Raw genomic sequence first — 24,340 nt, 5'->3', positions numbered from 1 at the left:
CTCAGCGACTGACCTATGTACTCTTGGGCTTGCTTGAGGACCTTGAGGAAATGAGTCTAAATCAGCAAATGACCTGTCCTCAGAGAACAGCCTCATTAGTTGTACATGCAGTCTGGGCCCTTTCTCTTTTTGCTGCACATGGCAGCGTCTTCCCCCTACAATGAGGCCAAGAGCTTGGCAGGGGTGATGTTGATATTTAGCTTCAGACTGCTGTTAATGCTTCTTTCCCTCATATCTGTGAATGCTTCTTTTATTTTTTATTGTAATATACTTATTTTGGATCTTAAATTTATACAGCAATGCAGCTACTTCCAAGGAAGAAGCCAAAATGCCAATCTTCCGTAAGACAAGAGCCTGTAGCCACGGCACAGGATCTAACAAAAAATATTACTGCATTAAATGTAATTTTTAGCAGCAGTTAAGTGCCTGCTGTCGTACTCTGTCCATATCAAGTGCCCTGCAAATGTTGATGCTGGATTAAAGAAAACACAAAACAAAACAAATCAAATATAATGGGAAAAGGGAGTAAGTAGAGTGGGCAATGAAAATTAAATGAGAAAAAGCAAAGTTAAAGCATGAAAAAAGGTTTAATGGAATATTATAGAATTATCTACTGAAAGGATGAAGTAGAACAAACTAAAAATAAAAAGGCAATGTAACAGCTTAGATAAGAGGAATGTAGAGGCAGAGATAAGCTGGAGAGGTAATTAGGACAATTACCTCCATGCAGTGGTTTTCAATCTTGGCCCCACACTGGGACCACCTGGGGAGTTTTAAGAACTACTGAAGCCTAGGTGCCACCCCCACAGAGTCTGATTTCATTAGTCTGGGGTGGATTTTGGGCAACAGGATTTTAAAAACTTCCTTAGATAGTTCTGATGTGCAGCCAGTGTTGAAAGCCACTGTGTAACAAAAAGAAGAATTGTAGGACAGTAAAGGCTTATACACTGTTGTACTGAGGGGACAAGGAAGAGGTGTCATCTGTGACCATAGGACCTGCTGTGGCATCGGGGTCGGCCAGTCTTCTGCTCCTTGTCCTTTCTCTATGACCAGCGTGGACCCCCAGCAGCTTTCCTGCCTGATGATTACTCACGTCTTACAAACCAGAGGGCACACGGTTCTGCTTAGGTCAGCACCAACCATCTTCCTGTCCCCTTGATCTCTTTCAACAGTGCTGGGCACTTAGTGGGTGCTTAAATAGTAAATATTTGCTAGGCACTATCATACCTGGTGTTCTGGGTCCTTCTGTGCTAGATGAAATGGGCTAAGTCTGTGTTCTTGGTTCCTCCTCCTAATCCTGCCCTGACCTTTCAGATGGAAATTTTGTCCTATCCAGCTCCCTTCTGAGAGGTAGAATTCAGCCGGGGAGCCCACTAGCTGGAATTCCTTACATTGGGACATCACTGTGTGTGTGTGTGAGATGGAACCCAGCCTGTAGCGCACTGGACTCACAGAGTAATGGGTTCTGCTATATTTCAACTTTGCATTCTTTTTCCCTCCCTCCGTTTCCTTCCTTCCTTCCTTCCTTCCTTCCTTCCTTCCTTCCTTCCTTCCTTCCTTCTTTCCTTCCTTCCTTCCTCTGTTTTTGTCTTACAATTCCCAGGCTCATGGCCGACCATAGTAATCCAAGGAGACCTACCATTAGGAGTGAAAAGTGTACAGTTCCCTGAAATGGTAACTTGTTTTTGGAGGGAGATAGATTGCTTTCTGCTCTCCTGGAATTGCAGATTTCACAGTGAAGATTTGCTGCCCCAGGGAGAGCAGTGGGTGGAATATAAAGTTATTGCTGTCTCTGGAAATCCTCTTTGATTTGTTCTGCTCGCTGGAAGACAGTGGGGGTGTGCTGGTCCTCAGGTAGAACTTGGAGAAGCCATGACACAGGTTTTCATGCTAATAATAGACTAATCCTATGTTTTTGTTGGTAGAAGCCCCTTTATAAAAAATAAAACAATGGTAATTATGTACTTCCATTCAACAATATCCCAATAAAGAGGTAAAACTGGAAAAACCTGGATTGGGAGCAGTTGGAAAATTAGTTTAAAGGGGCCCGAACAGGAGCCCCTCCCTCTTTGTAGTAGTCTCTGCATACAAGAAAAAGCACTTCCCACTTTCCTCCTCTGAAATGGAGCAAAGAATTTTGCTCAAGATTCTTGGTTGGGAGTAGGCTGAGGGGATAGCTCAGTGTTAGAGAGAATATAAATGCTGTTTTCTTCTCCTTTGGTGGTGGGACTTATGGAAATGTAGAGTGTTTAGTGTTTATAGAGAGCTTAAATTTTGTGGCTGGAATCATACTTCTGTGGAATTAAGATTTTATTACATAGATCTTACATTGCTTCAGTTAGCCGATTACCCCTGGGGCACCACAGGGTGGCGACAATGGTGGGACCTCCCAGAACCCTAGGGAAACTCCCTGCTTCATCTCCTATGGGGAAGCAAATAACTACCCTTCATCCTTCAATCCAAGGGAGAGGAGAAAGCTGTAGGAGCATCTCTGGGAGTGAGACCCTCCCCCACTCCACCTCCAATGGGAGACAGTGAGATGACCCTATCTACTGAGGTGGGTCTATGATGCCAGAGGAGGGAGAAGACAGATGGATGGGGACTTGTCCTCTTTCCCTTGGGAGAGGGGTGGTGGGCCTGGCCCTCCATGCCAGGGGCTCCCATAGCCATTGACAAAAACTTGCATCACGCAACAGTTCCACAGGTGCATCCCAATTCTTGAGCTAATATACCTACTACTTTTTGCTTTGTTTTATTACAGATTGGGAGGAAAAAGGAATGAGGCTGAAAGATTGCCAAAACATGGAGTCAGAGCTAACTGAGAAAACAATGGAAGAGGAACATGGAATCACTGCAGGATACTCTTGGGAAGGCAGCTGTGTAGGTTTAAAAAAAAAGTGGCTCAGAGTGTAGCTTTGGGGGCTAGAAAAGAGTTCCTAAACCATTAAGTGGGAAAGTGAGTAGAGTATTTGAGTGGGATCTTAGACTTACAGCAGCTTGGGCCACTATAAACCAGTGTCCTGGTCATGTCCTGGGAACCTCACCCACTATGCGTCTGCTGCTGTCCCATTGCCATAACCTGCATACCTCAGATATTCTTGCGGGTTATGTGGGGTATATATTGAATTTGGTAGTGTGTGGGGACTGGTAAAGGACTAGAGTAAATAGACTTTCTTTATAACATTCACCACAGCTAAAGAAGCCACAGTTCAGAGTGGTTGTTCCATAATCACCACTGTACCGCTGTGTTAAAGCCTAGTTTAGAATGCGAGTGCTGTTATATTCATCATGTATATGACAAGTTAAAGGGCTCTTAACATTGAGCTATGTAATGAATGTTTAGTATGAGTGAATGAAAAGATTATTGAATAGAAATACAAGCTATCCAATTGGCAGGGCTCTAATTGCAAAGTAGTCTGAGCCTGAGTTACCACACATGCATAACTGAGTAGTGACTGTGGGAACTTGCGAAGTTACCAAAGGAGGGCAGAGAAAATACTACGTGCAGCAAGATTCCTCTTGCATGGTGAACAATCTCAGCATCTATCCCACTGGAATAACATTGTGAGTGGGATCACAGTGCATGACAAAGCATACGGTATCAATCTAGCCCATCAGCAGTGTCCAGGCTGTGGTGAGAAACCAGAGATGTAGTCTAACAAAAGATGCATAGGGAATGGCACATGCCAAGGAGATGGACTAGAAGAACCCAGGGAAAGAGAATTTTTGGAAGAGTCCATTGACAGCCGTCTCTCTGTCAGAATACCTTTTTTAACAAGGTGCCAGCTCACATCCCAGATTGGTGACGCACAGGCTGAGCTGAGAGTCACAGCTGCAGCCTGCTCAGATAACTGTTGCCTTTATTGAAACCTGCTGTGTTTGCGTTGACTCACAACATGGTTGGGGACTCAGCTAGACAGCATACCAAATGCCAAGCAGAAATTCCTAATGCCACCGTCTGCCCAGAGGACTCCTTGTTAATAAATATTATGGCACAAACTAGATGTTTATCCAGGGAAATGCAATAGGGAAGCAACACTAGCAGAAAGGGAAAATGCAGTCTAAAATGCCATGGCAGTTGGAAAATATTTGTTTTCGTGAAAGAGATGCAATTCAGTCAATTTCCGTCTGATTTTGACAGGTTAAACTCTAAGTTTCAAGTATGTGGAGGCTAAGTCAAAAAATGTTTTAGGGCAAACAAGATGAGAAAAAGCAGCCTCTGTGTATACACATGAGGGAGCTATGCAAAGGAACCAATGTCCACACTACAGTCAGGGCCTCCCTGTGTGGCAATCAGGAACCCGGACTCAGATGGATCACCCAGCACAAAAAGGCTCTTGGCTTTTCTCTAGTTGATACTTAGGTTCTATCAGTCCTCTTTTCTTCTAAGGGCATATGAAACTTTGGCTGATTTTGACTGGTAAAGGAGGCCTTGGGAGAGGCTTAGAAAATAATGAGATTAAAATGCAGAGGAAGGCGCAGAAGTGCAGCTGCCACATACTATTATTAGAACTGATGGTGAAACACCTTTCTGCAATCCAGGGGGCCTTCCTCTTCTGACCTCCTCTTTGGCCCTGAATCTAATCATCTAAATGCTGAGGAGGCAGCATTAGGTGGTTGAATTGTACTCTGGTTGGGTGGGAGCACTTTAGGCAAGCCCTTTGGCACCTTCTTTTTGTCTTTTTATTTTAAAGTAGGGAATAGATCCAAGTGAAGGCTATTGTGAAGAGTAAGTCATCCATGGCTGTAACACGCCAGCATCGCCAGATGGGGTGCGGGAACGTAGGCAATTTACAAAACCTTTGCAGCAGCTGCTGTGACCACAAGGGATGATACTGGCTTGATTTAGCATTTTTAAACTTAAGTATTCACCTCATGCTAATGTATGTAGCTGTGTTCTCTCATTTGAGGTTGTTCATTTGGAAATACAGAAGGATGAGGCATTATTTCTTTAAATAAAATATTCCCTTTCATTACATCTGTGCCTCAGTGATCCCTAAAGCAGAAATTCAGTTCAAACATTAAATTCAATAATCATATATTAAACAGTTACTCTGCAATGCACTACGGAAACAAGATGAAACAGACCAAGGATCCCCGCCTCGAGGGGTTTATAAATTAGGAAGAAGATGAAGGAAGTATGCAAACAATCATGGCAAAAGAGAAAACACATGAAATAACTCAAGAGTGGTAAGTGCTAAGGTGGTTCAATTGGGGGAAGATTATATCCTCAGAGGAGAGTTTTGCACTGGAGATATAAATTTGGGAGTCATGGGTACATATGTGAAATTAATGCTGCGAGGGTGAATGAGATCATCTAGGGAGAGATAGATACGAGAAGATAGACCCAGGCAAGGGCCCTGGCTGCTTTAGTATTTAGAAGCTGTATAGTGGAGGAAGAGCCAGCAAGGGGGACTGAGAAGGAGAAGCCAGTGATGAAGAGGAAAATCAGCCAAGAGTGGCATCTCAGAAGCTAAGTGTGGAAAGCATTTTGAGGAGGAATGGGTGGCCAACGGTGTAGCTAACCACTGGGAGGTTGTATGATCACTGGCTATTTACTCATATGCTTGTCTTGTGTCTGTCTCCTCTTATTTTAAGCTGGTAAGTCCATGGGGCAGGGTGCATGTCTGTTTTGCCCACACCATGTACTCAATGCCTGGCACAGTACTTGGCACCTAGTAGGACTCAAGATACATTTGTTGCAGAAAGAAAGGAAGGAACAAAAGCCAGTCTGAGGTGTTTATACTTAATTCGGTAGACAAAGAGTAGTATCTGAATAGCATTTTCAGGTTTCTGACATTGAGTTTGGTCTTAGCAAAAAATGCAAGCCTTCTTTTTGAGGCCTGTACAGACCCATTGGCCTTATGCATAGCTCCTCTCAACATCCTTAGGTACCCTTCAGTCTGTATGCACAGAAATGAGGAAACAGCAGGAATCTATCTGGCTGAATCCCACGTAATCCTTTGGGACAGTATTTGCCTATAGAATTTCATGAGTCTTAATGGCTGTGCCATTACAAAAAGAATTCTGTGATTCCAATCCCACGTTAAATAGGTATCTTTAGAGCAGGGGTTCTCAGAGCATTTAATATGATAATAAGAATTGTAAATATTAAGAGGAGGCTATTAATATGTAGCATTTGCCAAAATTATCTGATGGTGGAATTCTTTTAAATTGTGCAACCACTGTTAACATCTTGAGGGATGGTGACATTCTGAAGAAGAACTGGGTAAATGTTGCCCCAGAAGAATTCTAAGAAGAAAAAAAATCTTTTTAAATTCCTTTTTAGTTGACAGCAGGAGAAACTCCCCAGGATGGAGACAAATTACATGGGTGGAGTTAAAGGGTATGGTAGGTTATAATTATTATTCTGAAGTATTTGATCCTTCTTTCCATGAAAAAGGGTTATTGCTTCCTACCCATTGCTATGTGTCTTGCAGTGCCTTCTGTGGGAAAGGTGTGAGTCCCTGCCTAGTTGATTTTGTGCTTGACCATGGAAGGGCTTTGGCCAATGAATGTGAGTGGACATGATGTCTGCTGTATCTGAGCAGAAGTTTTAAGAAGTATCTTGAGTTTCTGCTAGCATTTCTCTTGTTCTTTTTCTTCTGTCATAAAAACAGTGTGGATGGGCGTGGTGGCTCATGCCTATAATCTCAGCAGTTTGGGTGGTTAAGGCAGGTGGATTGCTTGAGCCCAGGAGTTCGAGACCAGCCTGGGCAACACGGCAAAACCCTAGCTCTACAAAAAAAAAAAAAAAAAAAAATCAAAAATTAGCCAGGCATGGTGGCATGCACACCTGTAGTCCCAGCTACTTGGGAGGCTGAGGTGGGAGAATCGCTTGAGCCCACGAGGTTGAGGCTGCAGTGAGCTGAGATCGCACCATTGCACTCCAGCCTCTTGGCAACAGAGTGAGATTCTGTCAGAAAAAAAGTGTGTCCCAAATAGTGGCTTATCTTTCATCTTGGGCTCTGGAATGGGAAGACACAGGGAGCAGAGCTCAGCAGACAATTGGTAGTAAAAGCGGGAACAAAAAGTAAATGTTCATTGCTGTAAGCCACTGAGGTCCTGGCACTGTTCGTTACCATAGCAGAGCTGACTAATACAAAGAGGAAAACATGGAAGGGTGATATGACTATGGCAGCTGTTTTATTCCAGAGCTCTCAGAAGAGACACAACTTCAGAGGAGAAGCAGAAAGCTGCAGCAGAATGGCTCAGTTTACAGCTGACTCTTTTGTACAGGGCAAAAGTTTTACTCTTGCTCCGATTAAAAACAACTCCATAAATGAAAATGGTTCAATCTAGCCCAGATAAAGATTTATAGATCCAGTGTAGCTACAAGGCGCTGGGATATCTGAGGAGAAATCTCAATATTTCACACCAAATGAAATCAAAGAACACACCAAAGTGAAAGTCCACAGCCAGCCCCACTGGCGTGGTTGCTGTTCTGCAGGGCATTTGACTTGTCTCTCTGGGTTTCCTCACATTGGCAGGATGAGGATAGGTCAGTGCACCAGTGGTACCAAATTCTGGGAAAGCCCAGGGGTTTGGGACATCTCTTTAATAAGAACAGAAAGTTATTAATAAAAGGAGTGATCATCATTCAAGGAAATAATATTCTCCTTTTCCTCTCCCCTTTCTCTTTACTTTTCTTAATTCTTTATCTTCTCAATCCATACCACTACCATTTTGGCTGCTCTGTTCTGTGGTGTGTACAATAGCAGCATTTTGGAAGTATCTGGTTTTACTTGGCAGGGAATTAACTACATTCTGTGGTTATAGAACCCCTATGAAAGCTTTGATATAAATTCACTTTCCCACAAAAAGAAACTGATTTTGTCTAGTCTGGGGTTTCGTATTTTTCCACAAAATTTCAGTTTATTTATTTTCATTTTTTTAATTTAAAAATTTTTTATTTTACTTTAAGTTCCAGGATACATGTGCAGAGTGTGCAGGTTTGTTACATAGGTATACATGTGCCATGGTGGTTTGTAGCATATTTTTGGCTATTTTTCAATATTTTATGTTTTCTTTTTATTTTAATAGAGATGAGGTCTTGCTTTGTCACCGAGGCTGGTCTTGAACTCCTGGGCCCAAGCAATCCTCCCATGTTGGCCTCTCAAAGTGTTGGGATTAAAAAGAAAGAAACAAACAAACAAACAAAAAAAGTGTTGGGATTACAGGCATGAGCCAGCATGCCAGGCCTATTTTCAGTTATTTATTTTCACTGCAAGCATCAGAGACCAAGGTGAGTGTGTTTCTGTGTAACTGTTGAGGATGCTTATCTTCCCTCCTGGGTCATCTTAAGGAACCTGCAAGCACACTTTACCTCGGGGAAACAAGTGCTTTTTCTGTTATGAGCCTGTGTCACCTCCTCTGAGAAGCCCTCCCCATCTCTAGGCCATCACTTCCTTCTCTGTGTTCTGTTTGCTCCTTTCTCTGTTAGTAAGTTTCTATTTTCATGTCTGTTTCTTCCACTAGGAAGAGCACCTTGAGGACGGGAATTGAGCTTTGGCTGCCTTTGTAACTAAGCATGTGGCACAGGACCAGGAATATTGTGCATGCTCAGTACATATTTGAGGGATGAGGATATGCATCCCCATAATTATAGACTTGTGTATTTTAATGATACAGCTACTGAAAATAGCCATGCAAAATGAAAAACACCAAGAGGGATCATCATAAGCCCAGCCAGTAGTCACTGAGAAAATAATAATCATTTTGGGCCCCTCTGATTTCTTCATGTCTAGCTAGACTCTCTGGGTAGGTTTTACTTACCTGTTCAGGGTCCCTATGTGGGAGCTGGCTCAGACCTATGGAGGACCCTCCAATCCTGTTCAGTTGTCCTGTGTGCCCAAGAATGGGCTCTTGAGTACGCCAGACTGAATGAGTAGAAATCAGTGGTTTCTAAGAAGCCTTGGACTCCAGCTCAGGATGACATTGGAGTCTCTGAGGTCCCTAAAAATTGAGAATATGGCAAGGCTTGAGGCCCCACTGCAGCCCAGAGTCTGTGATGATGATCAAATTCTGGGAAGTCCCAGAATGTGGGAAATTCATTCATTTATTCACACAGATATGTTTATGCAATTTGTCAGGTTGAATAAGCAAATGCAGATATAGTCCTTGATCTCCAGAGCTTACAGACTCATGAGAAAATAGGCATAATCAAATTAATAAAATATTACAAACTGATATATGAAAGCATTAAAGAATAAACAACCTGAACTTGTCAGGAGATCTCAAGTGCCTCTGAAAAACAGATGTGTAGGCTTTGATCTTTTTTGTTTAACTCCTTTCAGTAGGAGTTAAACAGGGGATGAGGAGTGGGAGAAGTGTTGCAAAGACCCTGGGGTGGGAAGGCACCCGGTACGTTCAAGTATTTAATAGCTGGAAGAAGGCATGTTTGGAAAATGAGGGAGAGAAGAGTGAGAGGTATGGCAGAGGAGGTGAGGAGTCAGACTGTGCAAGGTCTTAGAGGACTTTTAGGAATTTTGGTCTTTCGCCTATCTGCAATGGGAAGTTACTGAAGGATTTTTAATCGGGGCATGACGTGATCATATTTGTATTTTGGAGAGATCACTCTGGCTGCTGTGGGGAGGAGATACTGAATAGTACCAGAGGCCAGCTAACTTACTCAAAAGGCTATAGAAACAATCCAAAGAAGAAAATGGTAGTTTTGACCAGGCTGGTGGCAGTGGATGGAGAGCAGTGGATGGGTTTGAAATGGTGGTGTTATTCCTTCAGATAGGGAATCTTGGGCTAGGGCCATATTCGCAAGGAAGATCTTGATTTAAGTCTTGGAGTTGAGCTGAAGTGCCTTTGAGACACCTGAGTAGAACTGTTGGTCAGGTGGACACATAGATATTAATTCATGTATTCAACTCACATTTGCTGACTACCCGCTATAGATTAGTCACCCTATTAAGAATTGTATGGTACAGGAAAATATATTGAACTTGGATTCTTCTCTCAAGGAGTTTAAAATTTATTAGACAGTCATGAGGAATGGTTATACAGGATAGCTATCTTTAAATATTTGAATATGCGAAGGTGAACTTAGTCTGCATTGCTCTGGTATGAAGTTATGGGAGGCAAATTTTGATTTGGCATAGGACAGATTTTTTGAAACAAGAATTGTCATTGAAAATATTTGAATTGAGACTGGATGATCACTTATTCATTCAATATTTAGTGAACATTTAAACTGAATGAGGGGATTCCTACTTTGTTTTTAAGATCCTTTCTGGCTTTTAAATTCAACGATTCTAATTTTCTGTTTAAAATCTTAATTGTTCAGAGTGAAGGTCACAATTTGGATTTCCTTGAGTCCATTTTCTTATTTGGACCCTACCTATATCATCCCTGAGAGCTTTCAAGATGGTGTAATGAGGACTTTCTCAAGGCTGTGGCACCTTCCGAATCGAGAATGTGTTATATGATAGAAGTAAAATTCTCTTCATTGCCTGTCTCTGGCCTCCCCTGATGCAGAGGAAGTGGCATATTTACATGGTTTCAGATTCCCTTATTTTCTCTTGCCTTTCACTCATAGTCATGGTTTCACAATGTTGGATGACCTCTTTGTGAGGGCAGCCAGGTGATGGCACTCTTCCTGAAGCCAGGATGCCTTCTAGCTGCCTTTGGGCATCAGATAGGAATCTTCTTTTTCTAGCCATCCAGCCTGTCCAATGACTCTTCTTGGGAGCCTGGTGAGAGTGGCAAGCCTATTCCTATTCTGACAGTCAAATTCAAAGTCTTTTTGAGTGTTGACAGACACTTTCTGGGATTTCTCTTCACTGCTCTGAACTCTTCCAAGTCAGCCCTTCTCATGATGGGTAAGAATCACAGAAAGCAGAACAATGGAGGCAACAATAATATGAATCTAGTCAACTCTCAATTGTCCTTACCAGTGGAGGGGGACGAAAACTAACAATACAGGCTGGTCACGGTGGCTCACGCCTGTTATCCCAGCACTTTGGGAGGCTGAGGCAGGCGATTCACCTGAGGTCAGGAGTTCGAGACCAGACTGGCCAACATGGCGAAACCCCATCTATACTAAAAATACAAAAATTAGCCAGGTGTGGTAGCGGGCGCCTGTAATTCCAGCTATTCAGGAGGCTGAGTCAGAAGAATTGCTTGAACCTGGAAGGAGGAGGTTATGGTAGGCTGAGATCACGCCACTGCACTCCAGACTGGGTGACAGAATGAGACTCCATTTCAAAAAAAAAAAGAAAGAAAGAAAAAAAGAAAATGAATAATACAAAAATAATAGTGGGTGTTCATGTCGCTCATTTGGCTTTGGGATTTCTGCAGAGACACTTGGTCCATGCCCTTACTATGCTAGGGCCTTCAGTGGCCCTGTCTCCCTCTAAATCTGAGGCTTCAGATGTTACATAAAATGCCTCTTTAATTACCTGCTAGTAAGCACAGGAATTATTTAAATTTCTCCAGGTTTTTTACTTTAATTTTTGTCTGGTTTCTTTTTTCATTGTGCGCAGACCCTCAGATTGTTGGGCAGTCCAGGTATTTTCTCCCAGGATTCCCTCCTCCTTGTCTCTAGGCTATTTTTCATGCTCACCCCAGGCCAACCTCAGGTTCTACATTACCCCAATCCATCACGGGCCAGAACTTCATGTCGTCATTCATCCTGCAGGATTGGACCACTGGAGGCACACATTCTTGTGTCTCCTGTTCCTCTTCTTCCCAATCAGACTTAACCAGACACCAATAATTTGTGGATCTTTTTTTTTGGCTTGATCTTGAATTGAAGGTATGTGGCACAAGATTCTGGGTTTCCATGGATAATCCATCGTGGTGTGGTAAAAAGTATATTGACTCAGTAAATATTAATCCACTTCCTTATTTGCTTGTGGATGAATGAGAAATGATAAAACCTAGAATTTGTGTAATACCTTCCTCTAAGAAGCACACAAGGACTCACTATCACCCCAATAAGAATATTTATTGTATTGGTAGTCACACAAATAATCTGTAAGCTGAATTGGGGATGACTGACTGCCTATCAGTGAGCCCTGGTGGCACATCAGTATCCCTTCAGGAGATTTTTTACAAGTATGGATTCTTGGGTGACATTTGGGAAAGAGTGATTTATTTATTTTTTTTACCTCCATGAATGTTTTCAATAATGACGAATGCCTAGACCAGTGCTTCTCAAACATTAATATGCGTATAATTTACCTGGGGAGTCTTGTTTAAAATGCAGACTCTGATTCAGTGGATCTGGGATGGTCCACGAGATTCTGCATTCTGAAAAGCTTCCAGATGATGCTGACTGTGTTTGTCTAGACTACACTTGGAATAGCAAGGTCTTAAGCCAGTTGCTTTCAACCCCAGGGGGAGGGAAGAGCAAGAGGAGGGGAAGGAGGTTGAGTCATCTGGTAAGCCAGAGCTTCAAGCCCACACCAAATCAATCAAAATCTCTGGAGATGTATCCCAGACACTAGTATTTTCAAACGATATCCCCAGGTGATTCAAATATGTGGATAGAGTTGAGAACCATTGCTCTAGAGATGCCTTGACCACATCTAATGTCCATTTCTCTGTAGTCAGGGCAGGAGAGCCTGGGCACATGTCACATGGTGAGAGAGGGAGCAAGAGAGAGAGAGGAGGAGGTACCAGGCTCATTTTAAACGATCAGCTCGCTCATGAACTAATAGAGCGAGAACTCATTCATCACCAAGGGGATGGAACTAAACCATTCATAAGGGATCTTCTCCCATGAACCAGTGCCTTCCACTAGGTCCCACCTCCAACACTGGGAATTACATTTAAACATGAGATCTGGAGGGAACACACACCCAAACCGTATCAGCCTGTCAACATCCACATGAGTGAACTCGAAGTGGATCTTATTCCGGTTGAGCCTTGAGCTGACTACAGCACTAGGTAACATTTTGATGGCAGCCTGATGAGAGGCCTTGAGCCAGAGGATGCAGCTAAGTCACACTTGGATTTTTTGACCCACAGAAACTGAGATAATAAATGTTGTTTTGAGCCTCTAAGTTCTGAAGTGATTTGTATGTGACAATAGATAACTAGTATACCCACCCTGAAATACCCTTCCTTTTCCTTCCTACTTATCCAAGTCCTGCCTCTTTTAAGCCTCAGCTATTCTAAGACAATTTTCTTAATGTGGTATATATGCTAAACAGCCATGAAAAAGAATGAAATAGTATATTTTGCAGCAACATGGATGGAACTGAAGGTCATTATCCTAAGTAAAATTTCCTAGAAACAGAAAGTTAAATACTGCATGTTCTCACTTATAAGTGGGGGCTAAACGATGTGTGCACATGGACACGCAGAGTAGAATAATAGACACTGAAAACTCCAACAGGTGGGAAGGTGGGAGGGGAGTGAGGGTTGAAAAATTACCTATTGGGTACAATGGTTACTATTTGGGTGATGGGTACACTAAAAGCCCAAGCTTCACCACTACGCAACATATGCATGTAAGAAATTTGCACTTGTACTAAGTATATACAAATAAATTTTTTTTTACAAAAGCAAAAAAGGTTTTAAAAAACATTTCTCTTCTTTTTTTTGAGTCCGGGTCTTACTCTTTCACCCAGGCTAGAGTGCAGTGATGTGATCATAGCTCACTGCAGTCTCGAACCTAAGACATTTTCTCATAGCGATTGGTCCTTTCATAAATTCCTAGAGCACTGCACATGAAATCACTAACCCTCATTATCATATGTGCTCTTATATTTTTGTATTCTTTGTAATCTTTAATTGTACTTTCTAATGCCCTGTCTTTTAAAAATAAATTGAAAACACATTGGTGAGAATAGAACTTTGAATAGAACTTGCCTTAGAACTTTGCTATTCCCGTGACCCACCCCAATACCATGAATGGTAAGTACCGTATAAAAAACATGTGATGAAGATGACAGTGCATTGGAAGAAATGTTGAATAGAAGGTATCAGGAGGGTTGACTTTCAGTTGTAATTTTTACGTGTATGTCTACTCTGTGTCCTGATGCCCGAATTTTAACCTTAGGCGGAGAGAGGATTCCAGACAGATATTTGAGCAGAACAAAGAGAGCCAACAGGATGAAGGCATTCCCTGGGTGAGTGTTTAATGTTTGTATCTTTAAGCCCCTCTGCCTACTTGTCTGCTCCGTGGATTCTTCCAGGAATTTTTTCCCCACAGTCTCAGACCTTCTTGCCTTACCCATTTCAACTTGGGACTTGGGAATCAAAAATTTTTTTTTAATTTAGTTGACCCGTGTTCAACTCAGAAATTCCACATTGCCACAAGTATTTGTCTCTAAGCTCGCTCTCAGCAACCGGCATGAAGGAAGCCTGTGCATTTCCCCTTCCTGCTCACCCCTACGGATCCCCAGGACTCTTCGGCAGCTGAGGGAAGACATAAAACACTCAACACCTGAAATAGTTGTGGAAACATTTCAGACAATGACTCTATTCATCCTTCTTCACAGAGTAAGAATTAAAGCTATCTCTAATAGCTTTGGAAATTTTGATTAGGATGGTAATGGAAAACCATCCTTGCTTTATCTGGCTTATGCACATGAACACTTTCACAATAAAGACTGCAATGAGCTACAGCACTCGTGATAGTAAAGGTTCTATTTATCTCAGCCTGCCTCCACAATGAGAGGGCCTATTCAGTATTAAAAGCTGTTATTTTCAACCTTTCCTCAGGAGCCTGTGAGAGACAGGTTCAGCACCCCACCCTCAACCCCCGACATCTCTCCACAAAAATCCTAACAGCCTTTCCTGCCCTCTTCAACTGATAAAGAAGGCCCCTCTAAACCAACTGCAAAGATAAGCCCCTTGCCCCCACTTTCAACTCCTGGCCTCTTTTATCAGATATTACTGTTGAAGTGATCAGGCAGCCTCATCTCAGGTGTGGTGCACATTTTAGGCCGGGGTGGTCTCGAATTGGATCTGCCAGCTCAGTTTGGCCCTAGGGTTTCTGAAGCGGTCAGAAACGGAGCTGCAGCACTGTGGATATCAGACGCACAGTAGTAAGTCCCAACATCTTGTGTTGTTGCTTTCTGAATGTCAAGCATAAATTGACTTTTTAAAGTATCAGTTTTCACCTTGAAATTATTCCCTAAATTGTCATTAGAATTGTTGCTTAGTTTGGAGACCAAAATCAGAGAGTTATCTTCATTCTTCTTATACCAGCTCATTTGATAGTTCTTCAGGTCCCCTCCTGTTACGCTGCAATGGAGGGTAGCAGCCTCCCCAATGAGAACAGTTAGTGCTTTGGTATCTGGTTCCAAAATTATATCCAATGAGACCCCTGAAATGAAAAGCCCTAAGTCAGAAAGACTGTGAAGAACTTGCTCTTCCCCAAGGGGACGGGGTATTACAGCAGTGCTCTGCAATGATACACTCTTTTAGGCCCCCAGAAAATTGCCCCAGGGACACATATCCCTAAGAGCAAAAGGCCCCAACCTGTCCTTACCTGCACAGAAGATGGTGAGGAAGAAGAGGGGACAGGTCTTTGGCATGGCTTCAACCAGGGGGTGACCCTGCAGTAGGCTGGTGCTCTCCTGGCAGTCCCAACCCAACCCAGATCAGCAGCTCTCTGCCCAGAAGTTTTGTCCGTTATATAGGTGGTTTGGTGTTAGTCACTTCCTCAGAGAGGGGTGTGACAGGCTGGCAAGGTCACAAGGTAAGTTGTTTATTCAACAAACATGGGCTATTGCAGGCCAGATACTATTTGGGAAACATAAAGGTAAACAATATGGGTTTCTGCTTTAAAAAAATTCAGTTTTCTGGGAAGACAGACATACAATGACAAAATGTTAAGTGCAAATACAGTGGAGTGTTAAGTCCTATTAAAGAAGTAGATACAACATGTTCCAGGAGCACCGTGGAAGGAAGTGCTTCTGCTTCCAGTCCTCTGAAGAAAAACCCTGAACTGAGCAGGATGTTGTCAGCCTTTGTGACCAGAGGGCATTTCTAGGAGTGAGAATGGTCTGAGTAAAGGCATGAGGGCATGAAGGCGCAAAGCAGTCTGTAAAATGTGGTCATTCTGCCTCCAATTATCCGCTGTGTGGTCCCAAAGACCCCCTGATCTGTTACCTTCTCCAGTCTCACATTTGGCCACTTTCCCACTTGTGTTCAACACTTTAGCCACATAAAATACTTGCAGGTTCAAAGATGTGTCATAGACTTCCAGATGCTCAGTTTTTACACTGGCTTCTCCTTCTTCCAGAAAAGCCATACCGTCCTTCTCCTCCCTTCTTTAACTCCACCTGAGGGAGGTGTTCACTTGGACCCCCTGCCATGTTGGGCCATGGCACTTATCACCTCTATTCTCTGATAATCTGTTTGTTTCCTGCATTGAACTTTAAGAGTACTTAGAACATAAACAGTACCTTATTTGTATTTGCATTCCTAATGTCCAGTGCAGAGCTGGTCAATATTAGGAACTCAGAGATATTTGCTAGTCCAGGCAGGATTTCTAGATACCCCAACTCTCAAGGAACCAAGAGGGTTGGTTGCTTATCTAGTGAAGACTGAGATTAGGAAAGAATTTGCCAGCAACTCAGGATAAAACATGGGAAATCCAGGTCTTTTACCCACTGTTGTAGGTGCAGGGAGAAGTGGGGGACTCTGCAGCAGGTGGTACCTCCCACTTGGATAGAACCTGCTAGGTACCTACAGCAAGGTGCCTCCCACTTGGATAGGACCTGCTTGTAATAGCTTGTGGCTCACTGCCTAGGTGGTATCAGTGCCCATATTACCTACATGTAAATGGAGCACTGATTTTGCAGGTCTACTGGCCCATGGTTTTGAATCTTGCTTTGTGACTTACCAGTAGTGGGACAAATTACAACTCTGAGTCTTGATTTCCTTATTTGCAAATGGGGTAATTATAGCTACCTTGCAGGGATGCTGTGAGGTCGAAATGAGAGAACACTTGTGAAGGGCTTATTCCTGTGCCAGGTACTCATTTGTAAGCCCTCCACAGATGTTGGCTTCTTTGCCTTGTCTCTTCTTCTTTGCTGTGGTGGGGTTAGTGACCTGGTCATAGCTCCCTGCCTGAGCCATAGTTACCAGGAGAGACACAGAGCTTGTTATTTCAGGCCTGGCACAGAACATTCCTCTGAGGGAAACAGCGGTCTGTTGAGCCATGTTAGGCTGCTGTAGGACTTGGGGAGATAAATGAATGAGCTGAATGGAGCCGTGTCAGAGACATATGGGCAGTATCAATCTACTGTGCCCTTTGGCAAAGGACTGTCTCTGGCAGCTAAGGATGGAAGACACATATAAGTTAGACTCCAGTCTTTGTCTATACAGGATAAAGAAAGGATGGGAGGACTTTAAAAAGAGAAAAGATGCCAAGGTCAAATCAAATTAACCCCATATCGGCTACTATGCGTGCCCAGCTTAGTGCCATTCTCTGATGGTCTCTGCCACTCTGGGGTCTTTGATATAAAATATTTACCCATAGTATTACTTCAATATAAATGGGAGTCAGTGCGAGAACTTCTGATTTTCTCACTTATTGGAAGTTTTAGAACTATTTTTCCTTGGATTTGAGAATACATCCATTCTTTCCCCATCCTCTTTGAGTTTTATGGGTGAAAAAAAGATAAATTTGGCAAAGAAAAGCCCTTTCCTTGCTTTATCTCTTATTCATAACCCTCAAACTCCTCACCTAAAGCCTTAGTAACAGCAAAGTCTTTCCCTGATGGGTGCCCAAGATTCACCTCTGCCTAGGCAGGATGCTTATCAGCTGTTTCTCCTGTTCCTAATTGCTTTCTTTGCTTTCTGGTTTCTCTGCTGTGTCTCCAGCTGGTTGGACAAGCAACTGAAGAACAGGAACAGAAGTGAATGAAAAGAGAAAATGCTGTGTTTCTGTTTTCTCTTGGTTAGAATGCTGTGAGTCAGGACCTCAGCTGCTGGGTGTCCTGGGACTGCCTTCGGTAAGTAAACGATTCTTCTTCTCAGTCTAGCTGATTTGGGCTCAGAATGCTCAGATGGCTGGAATTAACTTTGTTTCTCTGATTTGTTCTACTGAAATGTCTGGGCCTCACTGGTTGTTTTAAAACAACATAGGATATTTTTGGAAATGAGTGAGGAATTTCAATGGGTGTCAAGAAAAATCACAGTGTCATTTGTCTCTAAAAAAATTTTGGCTGCTAATAGTCCATCTGCGACTCAATTTCCCAGCTGTGTGCCACCGAAGGAAGCAGCTGCTGAGCAAAACAACATAGAGGCAAGTGGGGCCTTTCTCGAGTTGTAATTCTGCTTCTGTTACTGACTTGGGACCTTGGGATGTAAATAAACAAACTTTTTCATATCTAGTCTCAGCTCAGGATCTAATTCCTTTAGCATGTCTTCTTGGCTCCCATCACCTAACTCATCCTGAAATTGAAATATTCTAATTTCAATCTGCACTTTCCTCCTGGAACACCCCCATAATTATTACAACCAAGTATTTCTCTTGCTTCCACAAGCATCTGATTTGGGTCCTCTATTAAACTGTAAGCCCTGCTTTGGTACGAGTTACACAGTGGGAGAAGGCTTGGATCTTGGCATGGGATACAGCACATAGCAAACACTAATATACGTGATTGAATACAAAAATGCCACTTCTGTACCCTGAGATTTATGGATACTTGATGAACACTTGTTAACTAGTTAAACCTTCTTGCTCACTTTTTCTTCTATGACTGTCCTCCAAGGATTGCATGGGGAGATTGGAGGGCTCCCAGTTCGATTATGAGATGGTTGGGGCAGAGACTCTCAAATATTCCATCAGCTCCACCATAATTTTTGCTTTGCTTCTTATGGATCACTACCACAAAACCTGCCCCCAGGCAGTGCTCACCAATCAATGCATGGTTCTGTAATGACTTTGTTCTTTTGCCCCTAAACTTTTCTTTACCTTCAATAGTAGCTGGTTTTGAAAAAGAAGAAAGACGATTTCTCCCACTAGGACTTTTAGCATGGAGTAATGAATGACAGAATTAGAGACGTGAATGACAGATAGAGCTGCATTTCCCTATTGCATGTAATGTGGCATTAGTCTTTGAGTGTTGGCTCTGGGAGGAATTACTAAGTAGTTCCCTACTGGCAGAGCATACAGCAGGGTTACCAGAATTGTAAGTGTCCTGTAGGAAACCTGAGTCCCCCATGTCAACATTAAGCAATTCTGGCTCTGAGGTGCCCTGGGGAAGGGCAAGCTCAGGAAGAATAGGGACTCAGTCACTCACCAAATATCCCTGAGTCTCTGCCTGTCCCATAAGGGTTAAGACTTTGAAATCTGACCCCAAAACCAAATTTTACAAAGGATCCTTCCCCAACTCTTTATTCCGAGAAAAATTTCCCATTTTGTGTCATCCCATGTCCCTGAAGGGCTGTTCTTGGGAGGGCTAACTGTGCTGATAAACCCATATGTTGGCTGCAAATGAGAAAGCTAGCAAGATAGCAGGGGATTTGTGTTCCCACTGATGAATAAAACACAGAATCTGAATTAGCAGGAGACCCTGCATCTTCAGAAAAGAAAACAGAGAAGACAGTCCTCACGTATTACCCCCAGTTCTCAGCTCAGCAGTTCACACCATCGAGTTTCCATGGCTGGGGACTTGAATAAGCAGAGGCTGAAGTGGAGGTGTCTTTGTAGAGCCTCCTCACTTCTGGAGTCTTGGACTGATCCTGACTTCCCAGCTTTTGAGGATGACACAACGTCAGGCATACTGTGACTTAATTTGTTATCTTCTTGGAGGTGGGAACTTTTTCAGGTCATCTACTATGCCTTTTATGTTGATAGAACAAATATTTTACTTTAAAAATATGTTCATAAATGACTTCAATTTTACTTTTGGCTTTAAATTTATACATTATTCCACTATTCTGTTCATTTAATGAGTGGGGCTACTGTTGTATTTTAATATCTCACAAAGCCTATATTTGCTTATTTTATGATGGTCAAGCAGAAATTACTTTCCTCTGTTTTTTTTTTTTTTTTTTTTCTACATAGGAAGCCCTCAATAATTTATTGCCATCCAGGAAAAAGGTCCTGAAGGCCTTTTGAATTGTATTTCTCTGAATTTCCATTGATATTTACTTCTTACTAGATAGGATACTAATGTAGAAAATAATGTTTAATTGTTCAAGAGACTGACTTATTTCTTATCAACAACTTCCTAAAGGCTCAACCCAGCCCAACACAGGGGAAATTTAGTAATCATCATCGGGATATTATCACACTCAAAAGCAAAAGTAGTGAATACTCACTGAGTGCTTTTCATGTGCCAAGCCTTGCTCTGAATACAGTAACATGTGCTATAGTTCACTTAATTCCTGCAACAATCCCCTGAGGTAGGTGTTATTGTTATCATTATTTTACAGATGAGAAAGCAAGGCACAAAGTAACTTGCCCAAGGTCACATAGCTATTGAGTCAGTAAATGGAAGGTCTGGAATTCAAAACTCAAGAAGTCTGGCTTTAAAGTCTGAACTTGAGCTCAGTCCTTTTATGATACTTCTTACAGCATGCCTGTCTATGTGTCCATTCATCTATCATCTATCTATAAATTTACTGTACATATACATGTATACATAGATATTTAATATTTTTTCAGGCTTTTAGAAATGTTGGTAAGTTAAGGGTATGTCATTAAGATGTTAATTGCTGGCCTTGATTTTGTATGTGTGTGCAATTCATTTGTCCTTCTGTGTATCAAAGACTATTTTTATTTGTCAGCTGGAAGATTCAAGTAATTAAACAGGATTTAATTTTAATTTCTCATGGTTTAGCAAGATAAAAGTGAGGAGATTCTACCTGCTGAATACATTTTATTATTTGAGAAGTGTTTGTCATATATGTCTGTATCCCTCAAAATACTCAGCACATCAATTTGCAAAAGCCTTAAGGGACTTTTAGTTTGGAATGAATGAATCGATGATGCGTTCAAGATGCAAGTTGAAGATAATACTAAACACCCTGTGTGTTGTTGGTGGATCTTTTGAATTTTCTGTGTTGAGGCTGCTTGAGGCTTACAGTGTTTGTTCAGTGTGATATCCAGCATGCATCATGGTGCCCACAGTGCACAGCAGTAAATGGCTCTGTCTCTTGGCTGCTTAAGGATTAGGGTTCTGGAGAACAATTTTCTGTCCACAGACAACTAGCAATGCTCTGATTCCAGGGTGCCTTGAAAGGATGGCAGATATAGGTAAACCTTTGGTTAGCTCTCTGCAGATGCCAGCACACAGAATCATAATTCCTATCAGGAATGTTATATTAGCATTGGAACTTGACATCTGTCCCAATCATTGTGGCCATGTTGGAAGGCTGTGTGATTTCAATCTTGCAGGAGCCATCTGGCAAAGAAAAAATGATAGAAAATGAGAAATGAGAAGTGGTGGGGAATCACACCCGTTTACCTTGGGGCCACTTACAGAGGAAGGGCAACGCAGTGTAGAGAAGCTGGTACATGGCGTGTCTGCGATTCTCAGTGCTGTGCACCAGCAGCCTACGTTGCATGCACAATGCACTTGGGCCACCTTATCTACAACAGCCATGTGGCTGCTTCATTGCTGAAGCAATAAAGGAAAGAGATCCTTGGGGGTGGTTGATGCTGGTGCTATCAAAAGACACACTCAGATTTGTTCAAAGGCTGCAATCTAACAGACTCCTTAGAGGAGGCTCTGGTGCCCTCTGCCACTCAGGGCCTGTGTTTTCAGCATATGGTGCCATTCGCTTATCAGCCCCAGGAGGCTTATTCTCTGAAAGGAAACAGCCAGGAAAATAGTCTTTTGTTGAGAGACACTTGGTGGGTCATGATCTCTTGGGTCTTTGTTCCTGAATTTCAGGAATCTAAGGTGCCAGAAGGATGAGCAAAGGTAGAAACAGTCATTTTTCCAAGTGGACTGTGGCTTCTGTTGCCCATCTGGAAGTTTCTAGTACTCAGACTCACTCTTCAGCAGCCAGACAGGGAGGAAGTATTTTACTCCTTTTAAATTAATCAATTAATTGATTAATCAATCAACCGTTCATTCAGCAAGTGTTTATTGAGAGCCAAGTATATACAAACCTTCTGCTGAATGCCGAGGATACAATGGAAACAAAAATCAGCCAAAATTTCTGCCATCATGGAGCTGGAAATCTGGTAATGATGCTTAACTTTAGGCAAGAGAAGCAGGTACAGCCTGTCAGATTCTGTATATGATGCTGGGCAGGGGTAAGGTGAGTGCCTTCTGGAGTCTGTGCATATTCAGGCAGGACTTCTCCCCAGTCAGCACAGCTGGTTGTGAGCTCACTATGGAGGGACCCAGGCTGGAATTTTCCCTGGCAACCCATGCCCAGTTCAAGAGTCAGAAGGTTGCTTTTCTACCCATCTTCTTTTATAGCCATTTTCCCATCGAGAAATTATTCTATTTGTTGAGGAAGTTTTGGAGTTCCTGACTTAGCACTGTTATTCTATTCTTGGAGCAGAATCAGCTTGGCTGCTATTGTTCCCGCTGTGAGGATAACTGCATCTTTTGTGTGATGGTTTTCTTTTCACTGTGTACACAATGACTGCAGAGCCACAAAATTTTAATTTGGGATAAATAATGAGCTATCTTTAGGGCCAATCTTATTTTGGGAGTTGGGACTGATGGAGGTGAAGGATCCTTTCTCTTTTCTTGCCTTTCTCAAAGTCTCTACCCCCACCCCTGCCACTCTCCTACCTCACCTCTTTCCTTCTCTCTCTTTCAAGATCACATATCTTTCTGCAAAATATGCTCATGAACAATTTTAAAGGGAGAGCAGGACAATGGACAAAAGAATAAGGAGACATTCACCCCAAGATGCCTGGACTTAGGGTTACACAGAATTGAGTTGGTGACAACTGTGACTGCACATACACCATAGACATGTGCACGAGGAGTGCTGGTGGCATGGCTGTAGGTGTGGCCACACCAGAGCAGGTGGGATGGCATTGGTGGCCAGAGGCTTGCCCATGACAGTGTGGATGGTGCTTGTGACAGTGGAGCTGGTTGGGAAGATGTATGTGTGCTGCACGGTGGCCCTGGACAGGCCTACCCGAGACTCCCAGGAAGGCTGTCTTTGTTGTTGGGGGAACATTGCACCCAAAGCCATTTTACTGGGCTGGGGTGCCAACTGGATAGGGAGGTCAAGGATTTAGAATATTTTCCCTGGATCTGGGTTTCCTTGTTCCAAATCTGAAGAGAGGGGAAAAGATTATTCAGAGAAGAAAAAGAATATAGATGTTTGGCTTTTATTTCATATTCAATCAGTGATCAAATGGGCACAGACAAAGTAGTTGGGTGCTTATTCACACAAACAGCTTTATAAAAAGAGGAGTGGGCAACTATGTAATGATTTTTGAGGGTCCCGAGAAGACCACTACCCCCAAATCTCCTCTATTGGTACCTGGCATTCTGCCACTGGAGATTAAGCCTTTGGACCATAGAAACATAAAAACATTTCTGGAAGGATTGACACCTTAAGCCTTAATGGACAAATGAGTAAGGACTGATTTCTAATGGTAAGACCTTGGGGCTTGGGAACTAGGGAATCTTCCAGTACATAGCCAGGATGTCGGGAAGAGACAATCTGTCCATTTTCTTTCATTCCCACATATCATTTATCTATTTTTGAGGTGTTTCTTAAATCTGTTTTCTCTTTCCAAGTCCTTCTGATCCTTCTCAATGTCTACCTCAGTTTCGTATTAACTTTACCTCTGATCTCATTGTTTCTGGTCTTGGAACCAATCTTCCCACCCATAGTAATCTTTCCAAGCACTCTTCGAAGCACATTTCCTATGTGCCTGTGATTTCTGCCCATTTCCCATATAACAGAATCTAGTCCCTTAGTGTGATTCACAAAAGCTTTCTCAGTCAAGCCACAACCCACCACTCCAACCACTCCACTGCCCCAACTGAGGCAGACTCAATTCTCACCAAGTGATCACTGTTTCCCAAGCACAGTTCTATATCCCTCCTGGACATTGCTCAAGCTGCACTCCCTCTGCCCGCCATGTCCTTCTCCAATCCCTCATTTGTCAAAATCATTCATCCTTTAAGTCAATTTAACTAAAACTTCCACAGGGAGCCTTTTCCAGTCCTCCTGAACCAAGCTAATTTCCCCCTCCTTTGGGCAACTGTGCATTGTACTCTGACCAACATTTATCATGGTCTGACTTCAGAAATTAATGACATGAAAGTCTATATATGTCTCCCTTTGGAAAACACATACTCCTCCCATTCTCTCACTGGCTTTGGGAAGGTCCATTTCTAAAAGATAGGTTTCTTAGGGAATTGATTTTCAAGAGGCTGCCAGGGTGCTCTATCTAAGACACAGGTGATTCTTAGAAGTCTCATCTGAA

The 24,340-nt window shown here is 42.6% G+C and overlaps 1 long non-coding RNA gene and 1 gene segment (V, D, J or C); one reads left to right on the top strand and one right to left on the bottom strand.

The window, feature by feature from the left end:
• LOC100439230 (T cell receptor alpha chain constant-like) overlaps positions 1–24,340 on the bottom strand; it is a 361,622-nt gene that overhangs the window by 135,957 nt on the left and 201,325 nt on the right.
• LOC129049719 (uncharacterized) lies at positions 5,035–18,176 on the top strand. The gene is made up of 3 exons (XR_008512992.2): positions 5,035–5,190; positions 14,018–14,087; positions 17,797–18,176. It is a non-coding gene; the product is annotated as an uncharacterized LOC129049719 (long non-coding RNA).

Source organism: Pongo abelii, chromosome 15, assembly GCF_028885655.2.
Source record: "Pongo abelii isolate AG06213 chromosome 15, NHGRI_mPonAbe1-v2.0_pri, whole genome shotgun sequence".
In the NCBI taxonomy this organism is placed as follows: domain Eukaryota; kingdom Metazoa; phylum Chordata; class Mammalia; order Primates; family Hominidae; genus Pongo; species Pongo abelii.
The sequence above is the reverse complement of the archived record's forward strand: the minus strand, read 5'-3'. Positions and strand labels throughout refer to the sequence as shown.